Source organism: Macaca thibetana, chromosome X (genome assembly GCF_024542745.1).
Source record: "Macaca thibetana thibetana isolate TM-01 chromosome X, ASM2454274v1, whole genome shotgun sequence".
NCBI classification, from domain to species: Eukaryota; Metazoa; Chordata; class Mammalia; order Primates; family Cercopithecidae; genus Macaca; species Macaca thibetana.
Window position 1 is genome coordinate 103,652,869 of NC_065598.1, and position 14,465 is coordinate 103,667,333.

Below are 14,465 nucleotides of genomic sequence, written 5' to 3' on the forward strand. Positions count from 1 at the left end.
CATAAGGATTTAGACAGATATTTCAGGCTGTAAGCTGGGTGTGACTGTGGATGATTCTGTGTTTTTAAATTTTTCAATAATGTACATATTCACTTATAAAAGTTAGACAAAAATAAACATTATTTAAAATACCATTAGCACTTTACGTTCTTCCTGAATGACTGAGATGGGTAATTTCTGGCCATCAGGCAACACCTTACAAGTTCTCTTAATTATAGTCCTGGTAAAATGAGTATCTCTGTCACAAAGAAGGCTAAAAGGAACAACTTCTGGCTATCCAGAGAGAAGGAAGACAGTAATGAATACATATTCAAATCCTTGAGATAAAAGAAGTTATACAAAGTTCACTTGTAAATGTTCGAAGGATCCTCAAAGCTGTGGTTCCTGTCTGTGTCTCACCTTAACAGTTTCTCCAGGGTTATGAATCTTGTAGATGGAACATGCAGTAGAGACTTCAGCTCTTATCTGTTTAAAATTTTCCCAACAATGTTGTTTGAGAATAGTTTTCAAGTTTATTTACTGTTATGAATCATAACCTGCAAAATTTTCATCAAGCTCTGTTTCAGAGAGACTAGAGAGACCAGGTGTAGTCATGGTGTCTCCATAGGAACCTATCTGATTGGAGAGAACACCCAGATTTCTCCCAGTGTCTTTTTTCGGAGTCTGGTGCTTTAACTGCAATTTGCTAAAAGTTTCATGGAAGTAATCTGCAGTAACCAGGTTATCTATAATATGCTGAACAAATTGAATGTGGTGAGAGCAACCTGTTTAGCACACTGGTCAGACAGGGCATTTCCTTTTGCTTTATGGGTTTGTTCCCTCGTATGAGATTTGATGTTAATTATAGTCACTTCCTTGAGAGAGTAGTGAAGCATCTAGTAAAGCTTGTATGTGCTCATGCTGCTTATTGAAGTACCAGAAGCTATTAGGAAGCTGTGTGTTTCCATAGCAGGCTAAAATCATAAACCATACCAAAGGCATATCTGTTGTCTGTGTATATGTTAGCCCTTTTATTCTTTGCTAGCTTGGTAGGCTAGCGTTAAGCCTATACATTCAGCTGGTTATGCTAACTTGACTTCAAGAAGGTGGTCATATTCAAAAAGCTCTTGGGAAGTAGTGACAGCATACTTAACTTGAAAATACACTTGTTCAGTCTCAATATATGACCAATCTACAAATAATTCTAAGTCTGAGTCTTGTAGAGGAGTTTCAAGAAGATCAGAGAGAGACAGATAAATTTCTCAAGTTAAATAATCATGAGATTTTTCACCTTCTCTGAAAGAGGAAATAAATTAGCTGCATTAAGATTATGACACTATTAAAGAAGATATATAAATGGCCAATAAACACTTGAAAAGGTGCTCAGCATCATTAGTCATTAGGGCAATGCAAATCAAAACCACATTTGAATACTACTTCACACTCAGTGGGATGGCTATAATTTAAAAAGCTGGGCAGTAACAACTGTGAGGATATGAAAAATGGAAACCTCATATATTATTGGTGGAAATGTAAAATGGTGCAGTCATTGTGGAACAGTTTGGCAGTTCCTCAAGCAGTTAAACATAGAGTTACCATATGACCCAGCATTTTTACTCCTAAATATATACCTAAAGGAATTGAAAACCTATCTTCAAAGAAAATCCTATGCACAAATGTTCAAGCAGCATTATTCATCCTAGCCAAAATGTGGCTGCAACCCAATTGCCCGTCAACTGATGCATGGATAAACATATAATGCAATATTATTTGGCCATAAAAAAGAATGAAATAATGTACTGATACATGCTACAACATGGATAATCCTTGAAAATGTTATGCTAAGTTAAAGAAGCCAGATACAAAAGGCCACATAGTGTATAATTTCATTTATATAAAATGTTCAGAATAAGAATATTCATAAAGATGGAAAGAAGATTAGTGGTTGCCAGGTGGAGAATGAGGAGTGACTGCTTAATGATTTTTCTGGGAGACAATGAAAATGTTCAGAAATTAGATGGTGATGTTGGTTACACAACATTGTAAAACATGAAAAACAACGGAATTGTACATTTTAAAAGAATAAGTTTTATGGTATGTGAATTGTATCTCAATTTTTTTAAAAAGAGTACAGTATTCCTATAGACTCCTAATATAGATGATGGTATGAGCTGAGGACAGAAACAATAATTCATAAGAAATGAGTCTAGAAGCAGAGAAATGTTGGGTGCTTTGGTGATGAGAAGGGTCTGAGTTTCTTTAGGTACCATTAGGTGAAAAGGTGACCCCAAGATTAAATGCAGTGACAGCTACTGCCCCCAGGCAAGAGGGATATGTTTAACTACTGGATGGAGAGCAATATTGTAATACCCAATGAGTCTCTGATTTCCATCATGTTTCTAAGATAAAACTCCAAGATCTTGACCATCCCTTTTATATATAAACCAAAAAATGATAGTATAATTTTGGGGTGACCCAAAATGAAATGCCTTGGGTTGGTCAATGGCTAACTCTGTAGTGACCATCCAAGGCAGAAGCAGCTCAGGAATACCATTTTAATTCATATTACTGAGGGTGCCAGGTAATTCAGAAAAGTTGGAAATCTACCACCTGCAATATCCTATAAGTCACAGAAATCCTCCAAATTGTCTTTTGGTTATAGGGCTAGGACAATTTTGAATTGCCCTATCCACCAGGAGGAATTTGCCTCCCTAGGATATACCATGGCTTAGATAGTGAACTTGGGCCTAAGGAAACAGGAGTTTATTTTTACAAATTTGTCCTTTTATATAGTAATTTAAACAGTAAATTATTCTTACAAATTTGTCCTTACAATATTTCCTTTTATAAACAAAGTTTCTGAGATAGTCTTCTTGAGACGAGGTTAAATCAGGTGAACATAAGAGCAAGTTACCTACAATTTGATCAAGGCAGAGGATCAGGGAAATTGTAAGTCTTTGAGATTATGATTGAGAAGCTGAGAGACGTATGAGGGGGCTTCATTGAAGCCACGGGCTTCAGTGAATGCAGTGAATGAAGTGAATAGAGGACTTAGGGAAGCCACCATAGGATGGTGTACTGGGTCATGAGAGACTGAGAGGCCAAGAAAAAGGCCTTTGGATATATATCTAATAGTAGTTCCCCATTGAGCCAAAAGGTCCATCTGTATAGGTTAGGGAGGGTGGAAGACAGAAGAGAAAGCTATATTGAGAGATTAAGTATCCCAAAGAGATAAGCAAAGGGTTAGAGAGAGGGAGTGAATATGTTCAACAGGTAAGTCCCACTACTGAGCTTTTTAAAATTATTCTGAGGAAGGATGGTAGGAAACTAGAAGGAATTAATGATGGAGAGTGTGTCTCCAGGGTCTACTAAAAATGAGCTTGGATAGTCATTCACAAATAAATAGAGTTATTTCTCCTTACTGATCCAAAGACAATCAAGGATTGATTGTCTGAAGGGTACCTTCCTTGGAGAAGGGGAATTGCTTTATTTCAGATTGAGTAACCTGTATAGTGTTGCCAGATAAAATATGGGAAGTGCAGTTAAATTTGAATATCAGATAACAAATGAATCATTTTTTAGTACAAGTGTGTACTCAACATTTCATGGGACATGCTTATGCTAAAATATTACTCATTTATTTGAAATTCATATATTTTTCATTTTTATTTGCTACATCTAGCAACTCTAGTTGAGTGTCTTGTTTCTTTGCTACAGTGGGATGATTGCAGGTCCAGTGTCTTTTTCTCTGCAATATCTGCAAGTGTCTGTGTCTCTCTGTGTTTTAATTGTGGAGGGCCTTTTTATTTCCCCCAGGCTGTTCAAGTTGTAATGACATAAGTTTGCGGTGTGATTTTCACCTTATTTACTATGCTTTCCACAAAATACTGGTTTAAAGCCTGCGGAACTCAAAGTGTTGTAAATCATGAGTGGATGTGGTCTGCCAGCCTCTTTTATGCTTCTGAATAGCATCTGATATGTCAGGGTTAAGGCCATTAGTAAAGAATGTGCAGATTGTTGTTGGAGTGTTAGTGTTAATGCCCAACCCTGAGCATTCCTTAAAAGTGCTTTCTATTATCGGTCCCTAAAATTGGAAACAGACTTATCACACCCTTGCTGACAGGTTTGGATTATTCCTCAGTTGATGGAAGAGTGAAAACCTTCACCAATTGCCTTTAAAAGACTTTCTCCTCTCTATTTGGCTTTTGTATATCCAGAAAGGGTAAAGGTATGGGTCAAAAGGTGAGAGGAAGGTGAGAAAGGGGAAAAGGAGGAGAAAGAGAGGAGAGCAGAGGACAGAAAGCAGAAGAGGAGGGAGGCCAGGAGAAAGTCAGATTGTAAGGGGAAGAGAGAGAGTTAGATAGAAAGGAGGAGATCTTTGGAGGGAGAGACGGTTGAGGACGTTTTAAAAGAAGACTCAACAGATTGGAATCTTTCTGAATTGTTTCTTTCCTCAGCTTCTTCTTACGGCTTGAGGAAAGCTGTCCATTGTAAATATGTTATCTGATTTCCTTTTGCTCTAAGGAATCATGCAAATGCTTGCGTTGTGACATGTCCCAAGAGTCCCAGATGAACCACTGCAGCTAAAAATTGTCTTCCTTGAGGTCATACCACTTAGGTCATAACAAAAAAGGTTCAGTGCAGAAGAAAGGAGAAGGGCCTGGTCCTACATTATGATCGTCATCTAATTCTCTGTTCTTGGAGACCTGAAAGGCCAGACAACTCTGAAAGACAAAATTAACCCTTCCAAAGAATCAAAACATGGAACTTCCTTGACACAACAAAAAATTGGAGCACGTGAGTGGGAACAGGACTTATCTGACCCAATAGGGCCCTCCAAGAAGGGAGGAAGAAGGTCCCTCGGTTTATCCTGTCTTTATCTGAAACATCAGTAGGCTCAAGGGCCTATTCAGACCCAATCTGAGTCAGTAACAAAACTGTTAAGGACCAAAATAGTTAAAGTGACTCAAATAAAGGTTACAGGCTTTATTCAGTTGATGTGCATCAGGGAACAAGCAACTCAATGTTAAGTAACTCCTTGAGCCAAAGTAGGATCGGGTTTTCATAGGACAAGCAGAGGAGACTCCTCATCTCTTCTGTGACTGTGGTCTTGTCCCAGCTTGCAGTTTTCTTTATCTGTAACCGCTGCAAAACTTCCAGCTGGAATGGTTGGAAATTGTTCTGGTTTCTCAGGATCATTGGTGCAATCTCATTTTGGCTACTGTCAGAACAGTTCTTTCAAATGTAATCTTTGTAAGCTGGTGAGTTGTCTAATGCCAATTAAGGTACAGGAAGTGGAGACATAGGAAGGAAAAAAAGGAAGACAAGAAGATAAAACAAAAGGAGACAAAGTTTCAAGCAAGGAAAAACTATGATCTGTTTTAATTCTTTTACAGTTGTCTCTCAGCTTCCACCATGTATGCACTCCCCACTCAGATGCACAAATTCCAAAGTTCAAACCTCAGATATTTTCTTCTACCTACAGCCCAGCTCTAACGATCCCAACGATGTGCCCTTCAAATACTCCTCCACATCCCTGTTTTGTTGCCTTCATGTTTTCCATCCCTTAGCCACACCTGTTGGGGTGGGGAGCATGAAATCAGGGAAGGCCTCGTGAAGGAGGCTGCACCTGAGCTGGGCCTTGAGAGACAGGGCAGGATTTGCCAGGGTAGAAACGGAGGCAAATACTTTTCAGTAGGAGACAATGGAATGAGCGTGTTCCTTCTTCAAATACAGTATTATGGAGTGTCTTTTTTTGTGTGTGCCAATCATTAATCATGTACTGGGTAAGAGTACGGGCTTTATGGAGAAAGGCTCAAATCCCAAGCCTTGCCACTTCCTGGCCATACCAGAGCTTGAGGATCAGCCGTAACATAATCACTGAAAAAGGCTAGTTTGGGGCTGTGACAAACTGGAGAGCCAGAGCTCGGTTTAGTGGAGATAACTCCTGCTTAGATGTTGGCAATCATAGCCATGTGGGCGTGGTTGGGTGTGATATTCTGGTATTTCAAGAAAAGCAAGAATTTTGGATTTTTATGTGAAATATTTTAATGTTTAAAATATCGGCCACCAAATTTAAAGGAATCATTTTATAGGTCAAACTATACACATCTGTATACTAAATGTTTATAGTGTTTTTGTTGTTTAAATTGACAGATATTGTTGTGGATATTTATCATGTACAACATGATATTTTAAAGTATGTCATCACTAAGTATAGTCACCATGGTGTACAATTGGATCTCTGCATTTGGCAAGTTTGCCATACTGACTTAAAGGCTTAACTGGATACTTATAACAGCAGGCAAGGTTCTCAAACTAGGGCCTCTGCTTCGTTCTCAGCCTTGCTTCTACCAACATCTTTCCTTCCCTGCCATTCTCTGGCCCCATATGGTAAAACTGTTGCCCAGAGGAGCCTTTTTCTTGCACATGTTGTTCCCTCTGCTTCAAGTGCCCTTCTCCACATCCCCACTTCAATTTTCTTTTCCTGACTAACATCGTCTGTTATTCAAGAGCCATCTCCTTTGACAAGCTTTCACCAGTTTCTTATTGTGCTTCTACAAACCCTGGATAGTACTTACTCTGCTGTACTGACATTTCATGTCAACTCATCTTTGTTTTCCACTAGACTGGGTGGGAAGGCTGAGACATAAAAGAATGCAGGAAGTATTTCTTTGGAAAATGAATAAATGGACTGAATATATGTTTACAAAGCCACTTTTGTATATGTAAACATGCACCTATCTATGCGCTTCTCTATCCATGCATCCATTTATTCGGTAAATATTTATTGAGCACCTATTATGTGCCAGGCCCTGTTCTAGGTGATGAGGATGCAGGAATGAACACACCAGACAAAGTCCCTGCCCTCACAGAGCTCATATTTTAGTGCAGAAAGACACTAAACAGAATATGTACTGTAATGTAACATGATGATAAATGCTCTATGGAGAAAAGTAGGGCAACAGGTTTGAGGGTGACAGGTGCATAGGGCAACTGGAGAAGGGATCTCTGAGGAGGTGATACTTGAACAAATATTTGAGGGAAGAGAGGGAGCAAAACCCTACAGACAACTGGAGAAGAGCATACCAAATGGACGGAACAGCAAATGCAAAGGCCCTGAAGTGGGAGCATTTTTAGCATGTTTGAGGAATAGAAAGGAGGCCAGAGTGGCTACAGAGGGCTGAGCAAAGAGTGGTGGGAGATAAGGTCATAGAGGCAATGGAGGTCTAGACCGTATGCCATCGACTTATCCAACCACCCATTGAACACATACCCTTGCTAAATAATGTGGTAAGAAATTTCAATATTGCTGGGGTGAGTGGTGGCAGTTCCAAGGAGTTATATGTAGGACAAAACAGCTTTCCCTACAGATAGATGCTTTCCTTCGTTCTCTCCTTACTCAGAGCCCTTCCCACAAGGTTCTCAGATGCAGGTCCTACAGGAGACCAGGCACTGTTTGCCTTGGGAGGGTCATGAACTGGTGGAAATTGGCTAAAGTTGTTTCCTGCTTGTTGGGGCTAGGACCAGGCTCTGCACCTCCACCCAGCTGGAAAGGGCTCTGGGGCTGTTATTCATCAGATACGCTGCTGTGTGAAACCATTCTCAAGTTTCTCTCCTTTGAACCTCTCCCTCTCCCAGGAAGTCACACCAAAAGAGTCAGGAGACCCATGTTCTACTCTCTGCTCTGTGGCTGCAATGAGCGGTGAGATCCAGGACAGGTTTGGGGCTCTGTGAAATGAAGGATTTGAACTTGTTCCAGCGCTGTTAGGTCACCTCTGTGTCTTAACGCTTTCTGCATGGTCGGCCACCTGAATTCTAATCCTGGCAATAGGCCTTTTGTGACCCTCCTCATGCTACTGTACCCAGGTGTAAGCACAGCTGGGCTGCTTATTCAAAAGCAGTACAGGTAGTGGGGTTTGACTGAAGCCCCAATGTCTCTTCTCCTGAACGTCTCCCTCCACACTTTTCTCCTGCATGTCCTGACATTTCTGCCATTAGTCATTCCCCACAAAAGTAGGAGACTGTCTCCAGGGATAAAGGAGCCAGCAGGCCTGACTGTCTGCCTTGCCCAGACGGGGCTCAGTCATCCTCTTGGAGAGCAGAAAGGAAAGGCATCTCTCCAACGGGGGAGTGACACAGAAGCTGAGACTGTTAGAAAACCACTGGGGGAGACTGATCTGGGGCTCACTACTGAGTGTTCCCGAGCAGCTCCAGACCACGAAGAGCTAGGGGAAACTAGAAAGCTCACTGCCTGAAAAAAAGCCTTAACAGATGAGGGCTCTGAAGAAATACTTAGTTAATCTCATGGTTTGGTTTAGGGCTAGTTGCTGTGTAAATAACTCCTCAGCTGTGGACTTTTTTAGATCGTGAGGCAAAGTTGAATCCACTAAACAAGCAGAAAAAGGAGGACACAATTTATTTGTCTGGCAACTCAGAGGAAGGCTGCACATTCTTGCTTTGCTAATCTCGGCTCTGGCCTTCCCCCAGAGTTGCTGCTGCAAAGGATTGTGGGAGTCCTAAGTCTTCCTTCTTATCAGAAGGGCTGAACTGGGCAGGAAGACTTGAGGCAGTGGAGGAGGTTTTGGGGATGGGGGTGCTTGTATAGTCCAGTGACCCAGCATCTCAGGTCAGGGGGACCCTGGCTGGGAGAGGAGGACAGATATTTTATCTTGAATTCTAATGAATTCTAAGGATTAGAGCATCCTGTGAACTCAGCCAGGTCTGGGTTCTAGACCCAAATTGCTTCCTTTATGAGCTCTCTTTGAAAATATAAAGGCATATTAGGAACCAAGATGTTCCTTTCACTTTAAACTAGGAGTCACAAGATCACACAAAGTGGGCCAGGTATAAGCAGCAGGGAGTGAAGGGGACTGTGGGAGCTGGCAGCAGCCACTACTCTGATATCGTCAATTGTTGCCATGGTGCCATCTGCCTGGATGGCCACATCTACCAGACGTTCTTTTTTATTTTTTATTTTTATTTTTTGATAGAAAGATCTTTACACAATGATTTTAGAAATTTCCCACGTTTCAGTGTTAGGAATGAATTGCTTTTGCATTTATACCACAAGCATATCGAGAGCACTTACTGTCTGCAGGCACTGTTTTAAGCACTTCACAAATAGTAACTTATATAGTTTATATAACAGTCTTATAGGTAAGTTTTATTATACCTTATTTTGTAGATGAGGAAAACAAAGCACAAAGAAATTAAATAATTTGCCTAAGGTCCCGCAGGCAGTAAGTGGCAGAGCCTGAGTTTAAAGCCAAGCTGCCTGATTCTAGAGTCCATACTCTTTGTCACTAGGCTATGCTGCCTCTCGTTAAAACCAAAGACAGCGGAAACAAAGCATGTGCAAAACACTGTACAGGACTAAAACCAAACAGACAAGTGACCAACAATAAAAAACACACACACCCAGACCTTTTGTTTGCTTCTTATGATTTTAACCTAATAAAACAGAATTTACCGCCTTTGTCATTTTCTCCTGCTTTCGTGTCTACTTTGTACACTCCTTCATGCCTAACTCCCGTCTTAACAATTATTATTATTATTATTATTATTATTATTTTAGGTGGATTCTTGCTCTGTTGCCCAGGCTGGAGTGTAGTGGCGTGATCTCGGCTCACTGCAACCTCCACTTCCTGGGTTCAAGTGATTCTCCTGCTTCAGCCTCGTTGAGTAACTGGGATTACAGGCATGCACCGCCAAACCCAGCTAATTTTTTTGTATTTTTAGTAGAGCCGGGGTTTCATCATGTTGGACAGGCTGTTCTCAAACTTCTGATCTCAAGTGATCTGCCTGCCTCGGCCCCCCAAAGTGCTGGGATTACAGTAACAATTCTTTTTGTTCTTTCTTTTTTTAAAAAAAGATATTTCCAACACTGATATTTTCCAGCCATTATGTACAACCAATCTTGCCACCTGCCTTTCTGCCATTCTTGGTCTCTGAAATGCTACTCGTCTCTTTTTCTTTTTCTTTCTTTTATTGTCCATTCTAGATTCTCACTTTCAAAATTCATGGTCAAATCTTCCCAGAATTCATCTCCCCCTGCCAGGTGGACCCCAATGAGCAATGAGTATTTGAAGGTTCACAGACATCCTATGCAATGACCCACAGTCTCTTTCCTGTACTTGTATTTATTTGTTTTCCGTGTTGCATAATGCAGCTATTCATAATCATAATACTTCTTAGTATTAATCTCTATTTTGTGTGTTTGTCTTATCTTTCCAGCAAGAGTGTGACCCTGGGGAGCAGGAATTGGGTTGACTATGTATTCTACTGTCCCTTGCCCACTGCCGGGAGGTCATATCACATAATGGGTAAGGGCATGGGCTTTGGAGCCATCCCACCTGGGCTCAAGTCTTGGTCTTCTGTTTACAAGCTGTGTGACCAATGGCAAGTCATTTACCTCTCTGGACTTCATTTTCCTCATCTGTAAAATGAGGAGTATAACTAATACTTCCTTTATATGATTATTGTGAAACATAATGCATAAGAAATGCTTCAGTCAGGGCCTTACTGTCATCTAGTGTGTCATCAGCATTTAGTAGCTCTTATCACTGTGTCACAGGTACCCTTAATCAGCTTTGGTATCTGTGAAATGCTTCAATTTCTTGGCTCCAAAAAGATGTCTGTTTTTTAGGGTTAATTTCACTCAGGTATGGCATTTTTAGGAAGTGTTGGATAGGACCAGTTAAAAAATGCAAGGCACTGCAATTATAGAAATAGAATGTGACTTTTAGGTGGCTCTGGTCAAGTTTAACCTCTCCAGAATTTAAAGAATTGGAGGGTCTAGGACCTCTTTGTGTTGAATAGGGGTTGGGGGAGCTGCAACTACACATGCATGTGATTTTTTCCAGGCAATCTATGACATGTGTTTGTACAGTGCGTCAACACAAATTGCCTAGGAGTAGGCTTCCCCAAACAGTTCAATGTACATAATAGGTTGAATCACACTATCGGTTAACATAGAGTTCCTGGTACTAACCCACTCCAGCCTCCCTACTATCACAAGGTAAGCAATCCCAGGCTACTCAACACAAGCTGACTCATACTTATTGTTAAAACATGACTTGCCAAAGGAGAGCTTTCTGCATGGTTCTTCGCTCTAAAACAGGAAACAAAGCTATTCCAAATTCAAGATGACAGGAACCTCCATGGCCCTCCTTCAATACACCCTTGAAATTCCCCTGCTTCACAGCCTTACTGAGATCCACTTCTGGCACTTTTCTGAAGGCCTCTGGAGGACTCCCAGTAAGGTGTCCAGAGGGCACATTTAGGGACGTGTGGTCATACTAGGTTCATCGCTGAGAAAAATTCCTGTTCTTATGCGTGAGGATGGTAGGGAAAAGAGGAACTTGCACTGCATAACAACATCACAGAGCTCACTTGGGTTTCTCTTACTGTGAGAGTCCCTAGTCTGGGACTCCCAACTCTTGGTTTAGAGAATTGTAGAATTATGTGCTGCTTCCTCTTCTTTTATTGTTTCTAAAGCAATTCAGTCTTAATATGGAATAAGAAAGTTTGTTGTTATTGACGGTGATGATGATACAATTTGGGGGTTGTTTTTCAACAAATATACCAGATTATGCACATCCAAATGAGGGTTACCCTTCAAAATAGTCACTTTGAGAGATCATGAACTTGAAAATGTGAATTCACCAAACATCTCTTAAATACTTTTTATGTGCCAATACCATGCCAGGTCCTTAAAGCCACAGTAAGTTAACCATAAGTTAAGAGTGCAGCCTCTGGAGTCTACTGACTTGGGCTGAGGTCCTGGCCCTGGTGTTTATGTCATCTTCTGAAAATTTTTTGTAAGCCTCAATTTTAGCAATAAGGTGGCTACTGGGAACTGAAGCCTTGACCAACAACAGCCATACTTGTGAGGAGGACGACCAGCAGCCATTACCCAACTGGGAACTGGTAAAACAAGATAAAAATAGCTGCTCACTGTAGACATATGCAATAAAGAACAGGGAGGCGGAGCCAGTAGGTATCATCCATTGAAGAGAACACTACCTAACTGCATGTGTGAAATAGGACATGGGCTACATAATGGGAATATCTGAGGTGAGTTAAGAGGGATGAGAATATGAGTCCTGAGTCTACCTGTTATCTATGAGATTTCTGCAAATTGTTTAATTTCTCTGTGCTTCAACTGTCTCACCTAAAAAATGGGATTGAAACTACCTACTTCATAAGGCTGTTGAGATGATTAAACAAGGTAATGCATATAAAGCACTTAGCACAATACCTGGCTCAAAATAAGCACATGCGCATACGTGCATGTAAAATCACTAAAACCCTGTCCCTATCCTCCTTAGAAGCTTTCAATCTTAGAGCCACGAAGAGGGCCAGTACGTGAACAGCTTGGACTACACTTCACCTGATTTTTCAGAGATGGAGGTTTCACTGTGTTGCCCATGGTAACCTCAAACCTGGGCTTAAGTGATCCTTCTGCCCCAGCCTCCCAAGTAGCTGGGACTACAGGCACATGCCACTGTGCCCAGCTTACTCTAAGTGCTGTGTGAGAGGTATTAAATTATGCTGTAAGTGTGAGATCACATCCTGTAGGAATCAGTAGACAATCCATGGAAGAGTGAACAATTGTGGTGAGGCTCACAGGATGAGTAGAATTTTTGACAATTAGACTTGGGGTGAGTAATCTAGGAGAAGGGAATGGAATCGCCTATGTGAAGGCACAAGGGTGGAAAAGTGAGGATACGTTCAGGTAACAGAGTGTATTCAGTTTTGTCTGGAGACCATTTGTAAGACTTCTGCCAGCTCTGACTTTTTTTTTTGTTGTTGTTGTTGTTGTTACAAATAGCAGAAGATAGATGGGAAAAGCAGGTTGGGTACCAGTTAAATGCTAGATTAAAATGTTTATGTCTAAGGAAAAGGATGATGGGGAATCATGGAAGATTCTTTAGTATAAGGATGATATGATTGGACTTTAGGAAAACTTATAATCTGGTAGGATTATAAAGGATGAATGAAAGGGAGGAAGTTTGGAGGCAAGGAGATGGACCAGGAGGCTACTGCAACTGTCTAAATGAGAGATAACGGGCTGAACTATACAATGTGGCAGATGAGATGGAAAGGAGATGATGGACTGAAGAGAAGTTTCAGATCTATCATCAGTAGGAATTGATACTGGTGGAATGGTGGGTGGATAAAAGTAGGAGTCAAAGAATACTGCAGTGAAGAGTTATTATAATGAGGGCACCAGCAACAGTGGTTGGAAAGTTGCACAGGTTTGCCAGTTTGGAGAGAGAGAGTGTTGTATGAGGTGGAATTTGAAGTGCCAGGGGGACCTTTAAGAGGAGATGCATGGCAGGCAGTTGGAAAAAGTAATGAAGCCTCAATGGTGCTGTTATTGCCCAAGGGGTTTTTGAAACACCTTCTTTAGAACCATTTCAACATAAATGAATTAAAATCTTTAGACTCTAAGCACTGACTAGATTTCACCTTTCCATATGTAATTCAGATTTTTAAAAAATTATGCAAAACCGCAAAATATGTATAAGAAAGTTCAATCAATAAATTCTGATTTTCCTTTGATGCTTACTTTGATGATCAAAAAAATATATATGAAAAAGCTTTAGCCTCAGATTTTCCCCATCTACCCTGTTTCTGTTTCTCTCTCATGCTGATGCCATAAGAATGACATTGGACTGCCTTTCGAAAACCCCAGACTGCCTTCTAAGTCAGCTCCCAAGCCCCGCAAAGACAGTAGCCTCTTTATGATTACACCTCATTTCTTGACCATGAAGCAGCATTACTGCACTTGATTACCACCTTATTAATTAGAATTTGCCTCAAGTGACCTAGCTGTTTCCAAAGAGCAAATCTTCATCAAAGGGTAATGATTTGCCACTATTTCAGACTTTAGGACATTTAAAAAACATTTCACCTTATCCCACACAATACACACACACACAAAAATCCAAATGGATTAAATCCAAATTCATAAATTCACCAATTTAACAAATAGTTATTCAGTACCTACTGTGTGTAAAGCACAGTTCTATGCCCTCGGGATAAATAGTGAACAAAACAGACTGAAATCCCTACTCTCTTGAAACTTACATTCTAGCTGGGTGGTGAAGCAAACAATAAGTCAATTGTGTATTATGTGAGAAAGTAATGAGTGCTATCAAAAAAGGAAAAAGCAGGTGGATTGGGAGGGCTGGAGTGGGGACAGTTAAAATTTAAAATTGTGTAACCTTGCTGAAAACTGATAAGTGGGCAAAGATCTGGAGAAGATGAGGGAGTCATTTCTGCTGATACCCAGGGGGAAAGTGTCACGGGCAGAGTCAACTGCTAATATAAATGCCTTTTTTCATCTTTCTTTTTTTATTTTACTTTAAGTTCCATTATACATATGCAAAACGTGCAGGTTTGTTACATATGTGTACATGTGCCATGGTGGTTTGCGGCACCTATCAACCAGTCATCTAGGTTTTAAGCCCCGCATG